This window comes from Moschus berezovskii, chromosome 12, assembly GCF_049115385.1.
Source record: "Moschus berezovskii isolate FMDL1 chromosome 12, NW_MosBer_1.0, whole genome shotgun sequence".
In the NCBI taxonomy this organism is placed as follows: Eukaryota; Metazoa; Chordata; class Mammalia; order Artiodactyla; family Moschidae; genus Moschus; species Moschus berezovskii.
Window position 1 is genome coordinate 76,416,025 of NC_142471.1, and position 17,957 is coordinate 76,433,981.

A 17,957-nucleotide genomic window follows, 5' to 3' on the forward strand; every position below is an offset into this window, starting at 1 on the left:
GCTTTGTTTATTGAGGAAACTGCTTCCCGGGTGATGCTAGTGGTAAAGAGCCTGTCTGCCAATCAGTGCAGGAGATGTAAGAGAAGTGGGTTTGATCCCTGGGTCAGGGTGATCCCCTGGAGAAGGGATGGCAACACACTCCAGTATTCTTGCCTGGCGAATTCCTTGGACAGGGCAGCCTGGTGTGCTACAATCCATAGGGCTGCAAAAAGTTAGACACAACTGAAGTGACTTAGAAGCAGGCACACATATAAGAAGTTCAATATGAGTATAAAAGACTGTAGCATGAGGCAAGCCAGGCCAGATGTTGACAGTTATACTGAAGAGTTTGGACTTTTTCTGGGAACAATAGAAGTAGTTGTATGATTTTAAGGTAAACTGTCATATGATCAGATTTATGTTTTGGAAGAATCACTTTGGCTACCATGTAAAGAATTGGTTGATTGGCAGAAGAGATCTCAGAGACAGGAAAACTCTTTTGGAGGCCATAGGAAGGAAGTCTCCACTGTAAGAGATAGTGGTAGCGATTGGAAATAGAATATAGAAATAGTATGGAATATAATCAATAGAAATTGGTGATTAGTTGGCTCTAGAAGCTTAAGTTTTAGATGGTATTAACTATTTACCAAGAAAAGGAATATAGTAAGAGGACAAGTTTGGGAGAGATAATGAGGATTGTACAAGTAAAATATTCTCTTTTGGATACAGAGGTTAAATTAATAAGCAACAAACTGGAATTATTTACATCAACTGTTTTTTAAATTATGTTAGTTTCAGGTGTATAGCACTATATTTTGAAACTGTATGCACTAAAAAGTGATCACCATATAGTTGACCCCCTTCATCCATTTCACCCTGTGCCACAACCTCCTTCCCCTCTGGTAACCACTAATATGTTCTCTGTAAGTTTGTTTTAGTTTTATTTTGTTTGTTTTGCTTTTTTATATTCCACATGAGTGAAATCATAGATATTTGTCTTTCTCTGGCTTATTTCACTTAGCATAATACCTTCAAGGTTCATTACTATTGTCACAGATGGCAGATTTCATTATTTTTTATGATTGAGTAGTTTTCTATCATGTGCACATGTGTGCGCGTGCACACACACGTGTGAACGTATATAAATATATACACTGTGCTGTACTTAGTCACTTAGTTGTGTCTGACTCTTTGTGACCCCTTGGACTGTAGCCTGATAGGCTCCTCTGTCCGTGGGGATTCTCCAGGCAAAAATACTGGAGTGGATTGCCATGCTGTCCTCCAGGGGATCTTCCCAACCCAGGGATCAAACCCAGGTCTCCCACATTGCAGGCAGATTCTTTACTGTCTGAGTCACCACACACACATACCATATCATCCATTCATCCATCCGTGGGCACTTAGGTTGTTTCCATATCTTTGCTATTGTAGATGACACTCCAGTGAACATAGGGGTGCATATATCTTCTCAAATTAGTGTTTTCCTGTCTTTCGGATGTGTGTGTGTTAGTCGCTCAGTGGTGTTTGACTCTTTGCGACCCCACAGACTGTGGGCCGCCATCTCTGTTTATGGGATTCTCCAGGCAAGAATACTGGAGTGGATTGCCATTACTTTCTCCAGAGGAACTTCCCAACCCAGGGATTGAACCCTGGTCTCCTGCAGTGGTCTAGTCAAAGACGTTTTGCTAGTTTGAGGCAAAGCAGTTTGGCAGGAAATGCTTTATTATAAGGCTCTTTTCTCCCTTATATTTCTATCATATTAAAAGAAGTATCTGGCTAGCTTAAACATGGCAAAAAGACCAAGAAATGACAGATTTGAAGATTCTAAAAATAAAACCTTATTTTGACCAGAGTGTATTTTGAGCCATATGTTTTAAATACTAATAAACATTTTGCTTTTATAATTATTTCACCTACTTGAATGTGGTCCTTGGGAGACTCTCATTGGAAATCTAGCAAAAACCTTTAAAACTAAAGAGACTCTTTCTTTAAGTAAAGTATTTGGAATGGAGCTTTTAAAATCTTTGCGTAAACTTTGTTTAATGCATTCTGTATATCAATTATGACTTATTGATAACCTTATCACCCATAGTATTACTTTGATATGCCTTGTAAATTGTTTAATCTAGTACTTGTTTGTCTGTAGTGCTGGTGTAACATACATATCTTTTATCGCCTTCAGTTTAGTTCAGTCGCTCAGTCATGTCTGACTCTTTTTGACCCCATGAATTGGAGCACGCCAGGCCTCCCTGTCCATCACCAACTCCCGGAGTTTCCTCAAACTCATGTCCATCGAGTTGGTGATGCCATCCAGCCATCTCATCCTCTGTCATTCCCTTCTCCTCCTGCCCCCAATCCCTCCCAGCATCAGTCTTTTCCAATGAGTCAGCTCTTCGCATGAGGTGGCCAAAGTATTGGAGTTTCAGCTTCAGCGTCAGTCCTTCCAATGAACACCCAGGACTGATCTCCTTTAGAATGGATTGGTTGGATCTCCTCGCAGATCTCAAGAGTCTTCTCCAACACCACAGTTCAGAAGCATAAATTCTTCGGCACTCAGCTTTTTTCACAGTCCAACTCTCACATCCATACATGACCACTGGAAAAACCATAACCTTGATTAGACGGACCTTTGTTGGCAAAGTAATATCTCTGCTTCTTATCACCTTACCTGTACATAATCTCTGCTATGTCCAGTGAAGGCTTTTTGTTTCCATTTTACTTACTTAGGTCTAAGGCTTTCTGGCTGGTTTCCTAGTCTACCTCTCTTGAGGCATGGTGCACTCACTGTCCTCTTCTGGTAGTCCTAATGTCTTTTTTCCTCAGATTAGGTCTTCTTCTTTCTCCCTTCTCTCCTGTTCTTTTCCCCTCCCTCCTTCTCTTCCTTGAGGTTGAAAGGTAATATAGAATTAACCTTTTTTCCCCCCAAGATATATTTGTTTTTAAAAAGGGTATTTATCAATAGAAATAAATCTCTAATTTAGTGGAATGTGTCAGATGATAAGTACTAAAGGAAGAATCCAGTTTAATAATCTGTACTCTACTTCTGAAAAGTGGATCTAACAAAAAAAAGCAAAAATATTAGTAGACACAGGATGATTTAAAGGTGGAGGAGGGAGATGTTTTAGCCAAATAGCAAGAAAGCAGCACAAGAATATTGTTAATATTTAAGCCTGTATTGTTATACTTTTTGAGGCCCTACCAAGTTCTATTTAATAGCTGTTTTTTCCAAGGCACTGTTTTTATTTGACATGTTAAAAAATTTAACCTAGATTTGACATCTTTTAAAATAAATAGAATTTTGGCTTTACCTTTCATTTGCTTTTCAGTGTAATGAGGAGAGTAATTTACTGTCAAAAGAGTGATTCGATTTTGTTTTCATTCTGAAAAAATATTCCTGAAGCAGTTCATATTTTTGAAATTTTGCCATTCTAGATGTAATACTTTCATGTCAAAAGTTTGGTTTTTCTTGCGGGGGTGGAGCTTAGTTCTAAAATCTTGCATATAAAGCTTCTCTGAGTTAGTGTTTTTTACTGGAGCAATGCAGGGAGAATTAGAGTAGATGATTTTAAATTGTTAGTGAATGATAGAGTAATTCCAGATGGTTGTCTTAAACAAAGCCCTGACACTGCTGAAGCCCTGGGTCTGGCCTTGAGGAGGCAATTGCCAACAAATGCTGAGGTTCATACTTCCAGATTTCAGAGGGTCTGGAGCACAGAGTAGTTTGCTCTTGCCCACAATTACCCCAGGATGCCTGCAGCCTTTAGGTAGTTTTAGACCTGATAAAGAAATTCAGATTCTTTCTTGGATAGGTCCTGGAGGCTTATTTCTGCCTAAAAGCCTGAGCCTGGTCTAGGTGGTATAGAGCATTTGTTACTTGTGTATTTGTCTTGTCTCCCTAGATCTGCAGTGGGTCATAACAGACTCAGGAGGTGGAAGTAAGATGCCTATACATGTTTTGCATTCCTCAGGAGCCTATGGGAATCATCTCATGGTAAAATTAATTTTACCTTTGAGTCTTTGAGATTTGAGAATTAGGATTTTACATTGCCCCATTGGCTTATCTTAAAAGTTGGGTCCTTTGCCAGAGAAGAAACCATTCAGTACAGATTTTAGATTACTTCCTTGCTTTTTCATTTTCGTAATTAAAATTACTGAAGATGTTTTTGAAAGAGTCAACAACTTTAATAGAACTTTAATGGTCAAGTACCTTAGTGCTGACAGCAGGAGAGGCCATTCAACCTTAATAACTGTCAGTCCATTGAAACAAAAGGCTTACTCTTATCCCAACTTTGGCGAATCTAAAAGGACCACATGAGGACACTAGACTAATAATGCCTTCCTAAGCAGAGCAGAAGTACTCAACTGTCTGTGATAAACGAGAAGCATGCCCAGTGAATGGTAGTAGGTGTCCTCCATATAGAGATTTTCTCATACCTCTGAAGAAAAGGTGAAAATGAGTGTTTGTTGAATACTTAGTGTTCTCTCACCTTGCAAAACCATTATTTAATCCTGTAAGGTAGGAAAGCAGAAAGAATAGATCAAAGTGTTATTGAATTTTGACCATCATAACTACAGTTTGAAACAAGATGATGGGAACACAAAATCATGATCCTGTCTGATTGCAAATAGTCTTTCTCTTCAGTAAGGATTAATAAATACTGTGTTTGGCATCGTGGTAGATAAAGTGATATATAAAATACCCTGTCCTACCATTAAGAATGGGCTTCCCAGGTGGCACTAGTGGTTAAAAAAAAAAAAAAATTAAAAAACCCGCCTGCCAATGCAGGAGACATAAGCGATGCAGGTTTGATCCCTGGGTTGGGAAAAACCTCCTGGAGGAGGGCATGGCTCCTCATGTCAGCATTCTTGCCTGGAGAATCCCATGGTCAGGGGAAACCTGGTGGGCTACAGTCCATGGGGTCACACAGAGTTGGACATGACTGAAGTGACTTAGCATGCATGCACTTACCATTAAGATTAAGGCCATTGTAGTTTGATAGTTATAAGTTTCCTCTTTCAATACCAGGATTTGGTTAAGTTACCAATGCATGTCTAGAAAGATGCATTTAAAGTGTTTTTTAAACTCAAGATTGAAACCCGTTAAGTAGCCTGTGCAGTCATTTTAGTGAGTCGTTTGAAAAAGAAATAGAATAGGATAGGAAATACCAAAGAGCATTGCTTGAAGTAAAGGTAAATGTAGATTTGTGTAACTTTTATATTCTGGGTCATGATGTAAAATGCTATGGTTATAGTCCAACAGAACAGCTACTGCCTGGATAGTCAAGGAGAATGTATCTTGAGCCATGAAGAAAAGAGAGACTTTGAATTTAAGGAAAGATTAAGGAAAGGGGTCAGAGCCATGGAAGCAGGAAGTCATAAGCTCTGTCCAGGAAAAACTGAGTAAACCTTATAGAGTGAAAGAGTCGAGTAAGAACAAATTTGGAAAATGCAATGGTGGCCGTAGGACTGCAAAAAGTCAGTTTTCATTCCAGTTCCAAAGAAAGGCAATGCCAAAGAATATTCAAACTACTTTACAATTGTGTTCATTTCACATGATTAACATGATTAACAAGATTAACATAGTCATAGTACTAAGTTAAATATCAACAACCTCAGATACGCAGATGATACCACTCTAATGGCAGAAAGTGAAGAGGAACTAAAATCCTCTTGATGAGGGTGAAGAGATTCATGAAAAAGCTGGCTTAAAACTCAACATTCAAAAAACGAAGATCATGACATCTAGCCCCATCACTTCATGGCAAATAGATGGAGAAAAAGTGGAAGCAGTGATATACTTTATTTTCTTGGGCTCCAGAATCACTGCGGATGATGACTGCAGTCATGAATTAAAAGAGACTTGCTCCTTGAAAGAAAAGCTATGATGAACCTAGACAGCATATTAAAAAGCAGAGACATCACTTTGCCGACAAAGGTCTGTATAGTCAAAGTTATCGGTTTTCCAGTAGTCATGTATGGATATGAAATTTGGACCATAGAGAAGGCTGAGCACTGAAGAACTGATGCTTTTGAACTGTGGTGTTGGAGAAGACTCTTGACAGTCCCTTGGACTCCACGGAGATCAAACCAGTCAATCCTAAAGGAAATCAACCCTGAATATTCATTGGAAGGACTGAAGGTGAAGTTCCAATACTTTGGCCACCTGAAACAAAGAGCCGACTCATTGGAAAAGATCCTGGTGCTGGGAAAGATTGAGGGCAGGAGGAGAAGAAGGTGACAACGGATGAAGTGGTTGGATGGCATCACGGACTCAATGGATATGAGTTTGAGCAAGCTTCAGGAAATGGTGAAGGACAGGGAAGCCTGGTGCGCTGTAGTCATGGAATCGCAGAGTCAGACACAACTGAGCAACTGAACAACAACAACATGGTCTATCACATTAGTAGCGGGAAGTGAGGCCAGACAGGTGGTTTGATGTTAGGCTGCAGTGTTACTGAATGTCAAGCAAGGAATTTGGATTTTATTTTGTTGGCAGTGGTGAGTTTTTGAGGCTTTTGATCAAAGCATACACATATGCATGCACACACATGCATGCATGTACATGTGTGCACACTTACACACATACACTAGTTATAGAAGCAGGGAGACTAGTTTGGATATTTTTGAAATAGCCCAGGTAGGAGAAGGATATAAGAACCAGTATTCAGTTGATGGAATTGGGAATAGAAAGGGAGAGAGAAGACTAAGAAACAAAACAAAGAAAAAAGATTGTTATTTTCTGTTAACTGCTACTGTTCATTCCTCCTTACATTTCTTCTTTACCTACCAGCAAGAGTGATCTTCTTAAAGTATATGTCAGGTCATGCCATTTCTGTTTACAGTCTTCCCCTGGCTTCCTGTTGCAACTAGATAAAATCTATGGCGACAAAGTACTACCACTCCATCCCTCATCTCGTATGGTCTAGGATGACAGTTTTCTTTCTTTTCCTCAAACACACTATGTTGTTTCTTTCCATTTTATTAGAGCTTTTGTACCTGCTGTTTCTTTTCCTTGTAAAACCCTTGCTCTACTCCTTTATCATTATTTAGTTCCCAGTTTTCAGGTCATCTTCTTAGAGAATAGTATGTGCCCACCAGTCACTCTATCCCATTTTGCCTTTTCTGTCACCTTACATTTATCTCTGTATAAATTATTTATTTGTTTGAGTTATTTGACTTCTTTTGCTAGAATATCAGTTGCAGGAAGACAGGGACTTGGTCTTTTTTACCCTTAGCACAAAGCAGTCGTTTAGTAAATGTTCATTGAGTGAAAACATGACTAAATGTGCTATATATTGAGCATACCTGTAATCCATAATACTGCATACTGAGTTATGATGACTCAGTCCTGAATATTCATTGAAAGGACTGATGCTGAAGCTGAAACTCCAATACTTTGGCTACCTGATGTGAAGAACTGACTCATTTGAAAAGACCCTGATGCTGGGAAAGATTGAAGGCGGGAAAGAGGGGATGAGATGGATGAGAGGATGAGATGGTTGGATGGCATCACCAACTCAATGGACATTAGTTTGAGTAAACTCTGGGAGTTGGTGATGGGCAGGGAGGCCTTGGTGTGCTGCAGTCCATGGGGTTGCAAAGAGTCAGACATGACTGAGCAACTGAACTGAACTGAAAAATGACAATACATAAAATACTCTTTTATTTAGCTCAGTTCAGTTCAGTTCAGTCGCTCAGTCGTGTCCGACTCTCCGCGACCCCATGAATCACAGCACACCAGGCCTCCCTGTCCATCACCAACTCCTGGAGTTCATTCAAACTCATGTCCACAGAGTCGGTGATGCCATCCAGCCATCTCATTCTCGGTCGTCCCCTTCTCCTCCCGCCCCCAACCCTTCCCAGCATCAGAGTCTTTTCCAGTGAGTCAACTTGTCGCATGAGGTGGCCAAAGTATTGCAGTTTCAGCTTTAGCATCAGTCCTTCCAATGAACACCCAGGATCGATCTCCCCTAGAATGGACTGGTTGGATCTCCTTTCGGTACAAGGGACTCTCAAGAGTCTTCTCCAACACCACAGTTCAAAAGCATCAATTCTTCGGTGATCAGCTTTCTTCACTTAGCTCAAAAGACATATTATTATAATAAAACAGTATCATGAGGTAAATAGAAAACTTAATTCTTAAAGTGTAAATAAATTATATGAAAAAAACTTGATAACTGGTGACATACTAAAGAATGTTTACTGTGCAGAACTTTATTTTGCTCATAAGAAGAGAATCAATGCTCTTTTTAAAAAAGGCTATTTGACTCTTTCAGTTCATTAAGATATCATATTGCACACCAAGAAAAAGACAAGTAATTTTGTAAAGAGGAAACACTTGACAGAGTTCAAGCTCAACTTGTGAGGTCTTGATGCTTTTCTCACTCCAAGAGTTGAAAATCATTAAGCATTTTTTGAAGTAAAGATTTATATATACTTGGAGACTAGAATATCATAAATAATTTCAACATTTTTGTTAGAAGTTTTGATGTATTAGTTATGTTTATCCCAGTGGTTTGGACGTGATGATGAATACAATATATTTTTTAGATTATGTACATGTCCTCATTTGGCATGGACATTTTGACAGAGTGATTGTTTTGGTCTACTTTATCTTGGAACAGGATATAAGAGTAAACCTTTGACCATTGGTTAGGCAGTTGTTTCTTAGTACATCACCTGACTGTTTAGGATTCTATGGCAGGAAGAGCATATCTGAATTGTTTTAGCTGCATATTTGCGGTGCTTGAATGACACTTGTTTAAAAAGAACATATACTTCTTTGTACAGTGTATACATTCTAGAAAAAATTTATATTTGTTAGGAAAAAAACAAGTTGCAAGATTGGTTTACCATAACTTTCATGAAAACTCTTTTGTTTTAATTAATTATTTTTTGGAGGCTAATTACTTTACAATATTGTATTGTTTTTGCCATACATTGACATGAATCCGCCACAGGTGTACATGTATTCCCCATCCTGAACCCCCCTCCCACCTCCCTCCCCATCCCATCCCTCTGGGTCATCTGGGTGATCTGGTTGTGACATCTGTCACCCCGTTGATCTCCAGGGTTGATTCGGCTGATCTGGCTGGCTAGGCAGGTGTCCCCTTCCTCTCCTATCCGAAGCTGCGCGCTCAGTCGAAGAGGACGACCATCCCCGATAGAGGGGAACCAGTCTTCGGTCAAGGGTATACAAGTAGCTGTGCTCCCCTGCTGGAACCTCCAAACAAGCTCTCAAGGTCATTAAAACTCTTACCTCAACTAATAGCACCTAAAGAATGTTTGCTTGTGCTAAAAATAAGTGTGGAGTTAAGGAAACTAAACCTTTACTGTCAGTTTGAAATATGTAACTGCAGCTGGATCAAACATCTACAGTTTTACATTAGGTCCAATAATTCTGGAACTCTCAGTTTAAAATTTTTTTAGCCTTGGTTTATTACTAAGATAGACATTTTATTATGAAAATGCCTTATAATAACTTCCTTAGCCTGATAAAGGGCATTTCTGAAAAACCCACAGCTAACATTGTACGTAATGGTGAAAGACTAAATTTTTTCCCCTAAGATTAGGAGTAAGACAAGTATGTCTGCTCTTTTGGCTTCTACTCAGCATTGTACTGGAGGTTCTACCCAAGACATGTAGGTGAGAGCATTCAGATAGGAGAGGAAGAAGTAAAACCATTTCTATTTGCAGATATCATAGTCTTATATATAGAATATACTAAGGAATGCACATAAAAACTAGAGCTCATTAAAAAATTTAGCAAAGTTTCAGGGCAGGATTGACACACAGAAACTAATTGAATTTCTGTAGATAAGCAGTGAACAATCTGAAAACGTATTTAAGAAAACAGTTCTATTAACAACAGCATCTAAAAGAATAAAATACCTAGGAATAAACTTAACAAGGGAGGTGAAAGATTTGTACATAGAAAACTACAAAACACTGTTCAAAGAAATTAAAACCTTAATAGAGAGAGACCCTGTGTTTATGGATTGGAAGACTTAATATTGTGGTACGCCTTCTATTGATCTGCAGATTCAATGCAAGCCTTGTCAAAATCCCTACTTCTTTTTTAGCAGGGATTTACAACTAATCCTAAAGTTCATATGGAAATGCATGGTACCCAGTGTGGCCAAAGCTATCTTGGAAAGAACAAAGTAGAAATATTTCCCAATTTCAAAACACAATAAAACTATAAAACCAGGCAGTGTGGTATTGGCCCAAGTATGCTTATACTTGTAGATAAGCATATACTTATAGATAAGACTTATAGATCAGTGGAATAGATTCCAGGAATAATTGCTCACATTTATGGTCAATTAATTTTGAACAAGGGTGCCAAGACAATTCAGTGTCTTTTCAACAAATGGCGCTGACACAACTGGATAGCCCCATGTGGAATAATGAAGTTAGATCCCTGTCTCACACTCTATACACAGGTGAACTCTGAATGGATCATAGACCTGAGTCTAGGTCTAAAACTATAAAATTGTCAGAAGAAAACTTGAGAGTAATCTTTGTGACTTTGACCTAGGCAGTAGTTTCTTACATAAGACACTAGCAGTACAAGAAACACAAGAAAAACAGATACATTGGGCTTTATCAAAATTTAAAACATTTGTTCTTCAAAAGGCACCATCAGCAAAATAAAGACAAATTACAGAATGGGAGAAAATACTTGCAAAAGATACATCTGATAAGAGACTTATATCCAGAATATATAAAGAACTCTTAAAATTAAACAATAAAAAGACAACCCAATATAAAAATTGGCAAAGGATTTGAACTGATATGCAAATGGTCAGTAAGTACATGAAAAGATGCTCAACATCAAAATCACTAGGGAAATACAAATCAAAGCTATAAGATACCACTTCACACTCACCAAAGTGGCTAATTGCTCACCAACTTTGTGGTCATCCATTCATCATACCAGTAACCATTGGCTGGGGAAAAGGTCTGAAAAAGGTCTGACCTCACGATTTGGCACTTAAAAAGAGCTTATTTCATCACTGTCTGATGGTGTTGTACAAATGACTCAACACTTTACAGTTACTTAAGACATGTTATTAACCACAGATAAGTTTCCAATATATTGTATGCTGCTACTACCTAATGTGCTTTGAGTACTTGGTAATAAAGATTGAGTTCTGCATATAAAAAGGGAATAAAGATTTTTAAGAGCCCCTAATTAACAATGGAATCTAACAAAATTAAAATCATATGTTGAAAGAATATAGTAATTGTTTCAGTTTCACTTAAGGATACTAAAATATAACTTGATTGTTTTTGTTAGACTTTGAACTACAAAATTTTAAAAGTGTAGCTGTGGAGGGAAGGAGAAACAGCATTGTCCAGAGACCAGGAAATAGCTACTGATCTAGTTTTCTGATAGGCAAATAAAAATGATGACTATTTCCTCTTTTTAGTCTCCAGATAGAAAACTGACACCCTTGTTTTTTAAATTCATGTCTAAGTCCTAAAGAAGTTAATTTTATTCTTTGTACTTTTTACACGGTAGGAGTCCAGTTATAGTACTAAGTTAAAAAAAGTAGGGGACACATATTCAATAGAATTAGACTGTTTATGGAACTATAGAACCAGATAAATATAGAAATTAACATCAAACAGTGTACAGAGTAACATCATCTTTTTCAGAAAGACATGTAATTGATTGCTTTATTGTTGTGTGCAAGAATATTTTTTAACTTTAGTTTTATAGGAATGCTGAAAACTAGAAAAACTAAAAATAGCTGTCAAAGTGCAGAGATAGGCACCTGTTAGAGTTAGAACTGAATGTTATATGAGATAGAGATGAAGTAATGGGTGGGTTTTCGAGATAAAATTTATGGTTAATAGAGGAAGCATATCCAGGATAAAATTACACATCTAAAATGCAGCCTATGCAGTGAAGTCATTGCAGCAGTGTCTAGATAGATTCACAGTTTCTATATTGACCTTTGTCAGAAATAGCTCATTAAGGCTAAGCTGACCCAGGCTGCAAGGTGACAGAGGCTGACTCAGACAAGGATTGCATTCTAGAAACTAAGAGTTCTCAGAAAACTTCACTTATCCAATTCCTAAAGTTTAAGTGAATTCTACAGTGGATACCTGGAAAGAGATGAGATCATCTCTTGGTTTCAGAAATAACCAAGAAATATTATAACTTGAAACTCAGATTCTAAAATTATATATTTAAATATCAGACTTTAGATAATTGACATGGTATTATAGAAGGTGTAGTAGCTTTTTATCCAGGTAATAGCAGATTGTGTATCTCAGTGCAACTGTAACTTGTTTAGGAAAACACTTCCTCTAAAACTATGAATTTATCAATTAAAAAGAATAGTGTAATAGATTTTCCTGATATATTTTAGGTGATACAGTATACAAAAATCTATTTTATATCAACTTTAAAGAATGTTTTTGATCCATAAAATTGACTATACCTTTTACACTGATGTGTTCATAGTAATTAAACAGCAGTAGAATTTCACTAGATTTAAGGCAGTGTGTTAGTTTGCTAAATTCTTTTGTTGTGTACAGTAATTAATGCTGTGTAAATGATCTGATAAGTATTGATTTAATAATTGCAATTCAAGTAGTTTTCTTGAACTGTCATATTCTTTATGTAAAGAAATATCAATTTTGGTACAGATTTTGGCACTTAAAGCATGCCAAGAGGTACATCAGTAAGAAATCTTTTTATTACATGAGATACTTCTTTTAGCATCTTCCGTTTATTTACTTCTAAAAATGAAGAGAATCATACCATTTGATATGTTTCAGCTGTTGGAGAGAAGAGGATAGTTACTGTACATGCTTACCTTTTTCTGTGCTTAATTCTAGTGAATAATGCCATTTGCAAGTCCCATGGGTCTTAGGAGTGAAAAGCTACAGGTCTAAAGAAGAATTCAGTAATAAGAATAGAATTTTCTAATATGGTTACTTGCTAACCAGTTGGTGCAGACAAATTTGCTTGGAAAATAATTAATTCAGCCCTGGGACATTATTGTTTATGTTCATAGCTTCTAAATCAAGAAAAGTTGAAACTGTATGAACTAATAAGTATAAATAATTTCCTTATTTTGTTTTATTTAGGGGAAAGCCAATAGAGGAAGGTAGATTTTAATACTGAACGTGATTTAGGAGCTAAATTGTCAAAAAGAATACCTGTAGTCTAACACAGATGACTTCTTTGGGAATATGTAATGCATTGGTGTGAAAATGATACCAGAAGTTAGAAGATAAATTTTCTTCTCATCTCTACTACTGGTAGGTTGTAGACATTATACAAGTTATCTAAATTCTTGTTTTCCTTAGCTATAAAAAGAAGGAGACCTGAATGATCTCTGATTCCCTTTCTACATGAAAAGTTTTATACTTCTGTGAATTTTTAAGTTCAATAATTATAGGCCTATTAAAAACTTAAATACTATTCTGCTGTCTCCAAAGCATTTTACTTGAGATATATATATATATATATATATATATATATATGCACATATATATGTATGTATGTATGTAAATGCACAGCCCCTCCAACACAGAGAATTAAAGAGCAGCTGGTAAAATGAGCTTAGAACCATGTCTCATTCAAACTTATGTTTTGGCTCAGCTGGTAAAGAATCTGCCTGCAATGCAGGAGACCTGGGATCAATCCTTGGGTTGGGAAGATCCCCCGGAGAAGGGAAAGGCTATCTTCAGATTCTAGCCTGGAGAATTCCATGGACTATATAGTCCATGGGGTGGCAAAGAGTTGGATATGACTGAGTGACTTTCACACACATACTTATTTTATATTGAAAAATGGTAGATATTTGTATAAAAGTAGAATTTTCCCTGTAGTAATCCTGCATGTAAAAGTAGAATTTACATGTAGAAATTGAACGGTTCTAAAGCCTTGGAAGGAAAGTTATGACCAGCCTTGATAGTATATTAAAAAGCAGAGACATTACTTTGCCAACAAAGGTCCGGCTAGTCAAGGCTATGGTATTTCCCATGGTCATGTATGGATGTGAGAGTTGGACTGTGAAGAAAGCTGATCGCTGAAGAATTGATGCTTTTGAACTGTGGTGTTGGAGAAGACTCTTGAGAGTCCCTTGTACTGCAGGGAGATCCAACCAGTCCATTCTAAGGGAGATCAATCCTGGGTGTTCATCGGAAGGACTGATGCTAAAGCTGAAACTGCAATACTTTGGCCACCTCATGCGACGAGTTGACTCACTGGAAAAGACTCTGATGCTGGGAAAGGTTGGGGGCGGGAGGAGAAGGGGACGACAGAGAATGAGATGGCTGGATGGCATCACCGACTCTGTGGACATGAGTTTGAGTGAACTCCGGGAGTCAGTGATGGACAGGGAGGCCTGGCGTGCTGTGATTCATGGGGTCGCGGAGAGTCGGACACGACTGAGTGACTGAACTGAACTGAACTAAAAGCCTCTTGATGAAGGTGAAAGAGGAGAGTGAAAAGGTTGGCTTGAAGCTCAACATTCAGAAAACAAAGATCATGGCATCTGGTCCTGTCACTTCATGGCAAATAGATGGGGAAACAGTGGAAACAGTGTCAGACTTTATTTTTTTGGGCTCCAAAATCACTGCGGATGCTGATTGCAGCCATGAAATTAAAAGACGCTTACTCCTTGGAAGGAAAGTTATGACCAACCTTGATAGTATATTAAAAAGCAGAGACATTACTTTGCCAACTAAAGTCCGTCTAGTCAAGGCTATGGTTTTTCCAGTAGTCATGTATGGATGTAGGAGAAACTGTGAAGAAAGCTGAGCGCCGAAGAATTGATGCTTTTGAACTGTGGTGTTGGAGAAGACTCTTGAGAGTCCCTTGGACTGCAAGGATATCCAACCAGCCTAAAGGAGATCAATCCTGGGTGTTCATTGGAAGGACTGATGCTAAAGCTGAAACTCCAATACTTTGGCCACCTCAGGCGATGAGTTGACTCACTGGAAGAGACTCTGATGCTGGGAAGGATTGGGGGCGGGAGGAGAAGGGGACGACAGAGAATGAGATGGCTGGATGGCATCACCGACTCGATGGACATGGGTTTGAGTGAACTCCAGGAGTTGATGATGGACAGGGAGGCCTGGCGTGCTGTGATTCATGGGGTCGCAAAGAGTCAGACACGACTGAGCGACTGAACTAAACTGAACTGAAGGCCTACAAGACCTTCTAGACCTAACACCCAAAAAACATGTCCTTTTCATCATAGAGGACTGGAATGCAAAAGTAGGAAGTCAAGAAATACCTGGAGTAACAGGCAAATTTGACCTTGGAGTACAAAATGAAGCAGGGCAAAGAATAAGAGTTTTGCCAAGAGAACGCAGTGGTCATAGCAAACACCCTCTTCCAACAACACAAGAGAAGACTCTACACGTGGACATCACCAGATGGTCAATACCAAAACCAGACTAATTATATTCTTTGCAGCCAAAGATGGAGAAGCTCTATACAGTCAGCAAAAATAAGACTGAGAGCTGACTGTGGCTCAGATCATGAATTCCTTATTGCCAAATTCAGGCTTAAATTGAAGAAAGTAGGGAAAACCATTAAACCATTCAGGTATGACCTAAATCAAATCCCTTACGATGATACAATGGAAGTGACAAGTAGATTCAAGGGATTAGATCTGATAGAGTTCCTGAAGAACTATGGACGAAGGTTTGTGACATTGTACAGGAGGCAGTGATCAAGAGCATCCCCAAGAAAAAGTATAGTAAAAAGGTAAAATGCTTGTCTAGGAGGCCTTGCAAATAGCTGATAAAAGAAGAGAAGCTAAACAGAAAGGAGAAAAGGAAAGATATAGCCATTTGAATGCAGAGTTCCAAAGAATATCAAGGAGTGGTATGAAAACCTTCCTCAGTGATCAATACAAAGAAATAGAGGAAAACAATAGAATGGGGAAGACTGGAGATCTGTTCAGGAAAGTTAGAGATACCAAGGGAACATTTCATGCAAAGATGAGCACAGTAAAGGACAGAAATGGTATGGACCTAACAGAAGCAGAAGATATTAAGAAGAGGTAGCAAGAATACACAGAAGAACTATACAAAAAAGATCTTCATGAACCAGATAACCACAGTGGTATGATCACTCACCTAGAACCAGACATCCTGGAATGCGAAGTCAAGTGTGCCTTAGGAAGCATCACTCCGAACAAAGCTAGTGGAGGTGATGAAATTCCAGTTGAGCTATTTCAAATCCTAAAAGATGATGCTGTGAAAGTGCTGCACTCAATATGTCAGCAAATTTGGAAAACTCAGCAGTGGCCACAGGACTGGAGAAGGTCAGTTTTCATTCCAATCCCAAAGAAAGGCAATGCCAAAGAATATTCAAATTACCACACAGTTACACTTCATCTCACACACTAGCAAAGTAATGCTCAAAATTCTCCAAGCCAGGCTTCAACAGTATGTGAACCATGAACTTTCAGATGTTCCAGCTGTATTTAGAAAAAGCAGAGGAACCAGAGATCAAATTGCCAACATCCATTAGATCATCAACAAAGCAAGAGAGTTCCAGAAAAACATCTACTTCTGCTTTATTGACTATGCCAAAGCTTTTGACTATGTGGATCACAACAAGCTGTGGAAGATTCTTAAAGAGGTGGGAATACAAGATCTCCTGACCTCCCTCCTGAGAAATCTGTAGGCAGGTCAAGAATCAACAATTAGAACCGGACATGGAACAACAGACTGGTTCTAAATTGGGAAAGGAATACATCAAGGCTGTATATTGTCACCCTGCTTATCTAACTTCTATGCAGAGTGCATCATGCAAAATGCCACCCCAGATGAAGCACAAGCTGGAATCAAGATTGCTTGGAGAAATATCAATAACCTCAGATATGCAGATGATACCACCCTTACGGCAGAAAGCGAAGAACTAAAGAGCTCTTGATGAAAGTGAAAGATGAGAGTGAAAACACTGGCTTAAAACTGAACATTTCCAAAACTAAGATCATGGCATCCAGTACCATTACTTCATGGCAAATAGATGGGGAAACAATGGAAACAGTGAGAGACTTTATTTGGGGGGACTCCAGAATCACTGAAGATGGTGACTACAGCCATGAAATTAAAAGATGCTTGCTCCTTGGAAGAAAACTATGACCAACCTAGACAGCATGTTAGAAAGCAGAGAAGTTACTTTGCCGACAAAGGTCCATCTAGTCAAAGCTGTGGTTTTTCCATTAGTCATGTTTGAATGTGAGAGTTGTACTGTGAAGAAAGTTGAGCACTGAAGAATTGATGCTTTTGAACTGTGGTGCTGGAGAAACCTGTTGAGAGTCCCTTGAACTGCAAGGAGATCCAACTAGTCCATCCTAAAGGAAATCAGTCCTGAATATTCATTGGAAAGACCGATGCTGAAGCTGAAACTCCAATCCTTTGACCACCTGATGCAAAGAAGTGACTCACTGGAGAAGACCCTGAGACTGAGACAGATTGAAGGCAGGAGGAAAAGGGGAGGACAGAGGATGAGATGGTTGGATGACATCACCGACTCAATGGACATGAGTTTGAGCAAGTTTCGGGCGGGAGTTGGTGATGGACAAGGAAGCCTGGCATGCTGCAGTGCATGGGGTCACAAAGGGTTGGACATGACTGAGTGACTGAACTGAACTGAGAATTTTCCCTAAGAAGCATATGTGTGTTTTTATGTATAAATAATATAAACACATTTCTCAAGGCTCTGCTGCTGCTGCTGCTGCTGCTGCTGCTAAGTCACTATGCACACATAAATGCTAATAAATATTATTGGAGATATAAATGCAACTCACTCCAGTATTCTTGCTCAGAGAATCCCAGGGCTATAGTCCATTGGGTTGCGAAGAGTCGGATTCGACTAAGTGACTAACACTAAAAACTACTACTACTAATGAATATTAGGACCTTGTCCCTTTTGAAAAAATACTTATCACTGACTAAGGAAATGTAACAAGTTAATCTGTAATCGTTGA

At 38.5% G+C, this 17,957-nt stretch overlaps 1 protein-coding gene across 3 annotated transcripts in view; it reads left to right on the forward strand.

Annotated features, from left to right (window-relative positions):
* Positions 1–17,957, forward strand: part of MXI1 (MAX interactor 1, dimerization protein) — a 93,354-nt gene that overhangs the window by 44,903 nt on the left and 30,494 nt on the right. The gene's annotated exons all lie outside the window — the stretch shown is intronic.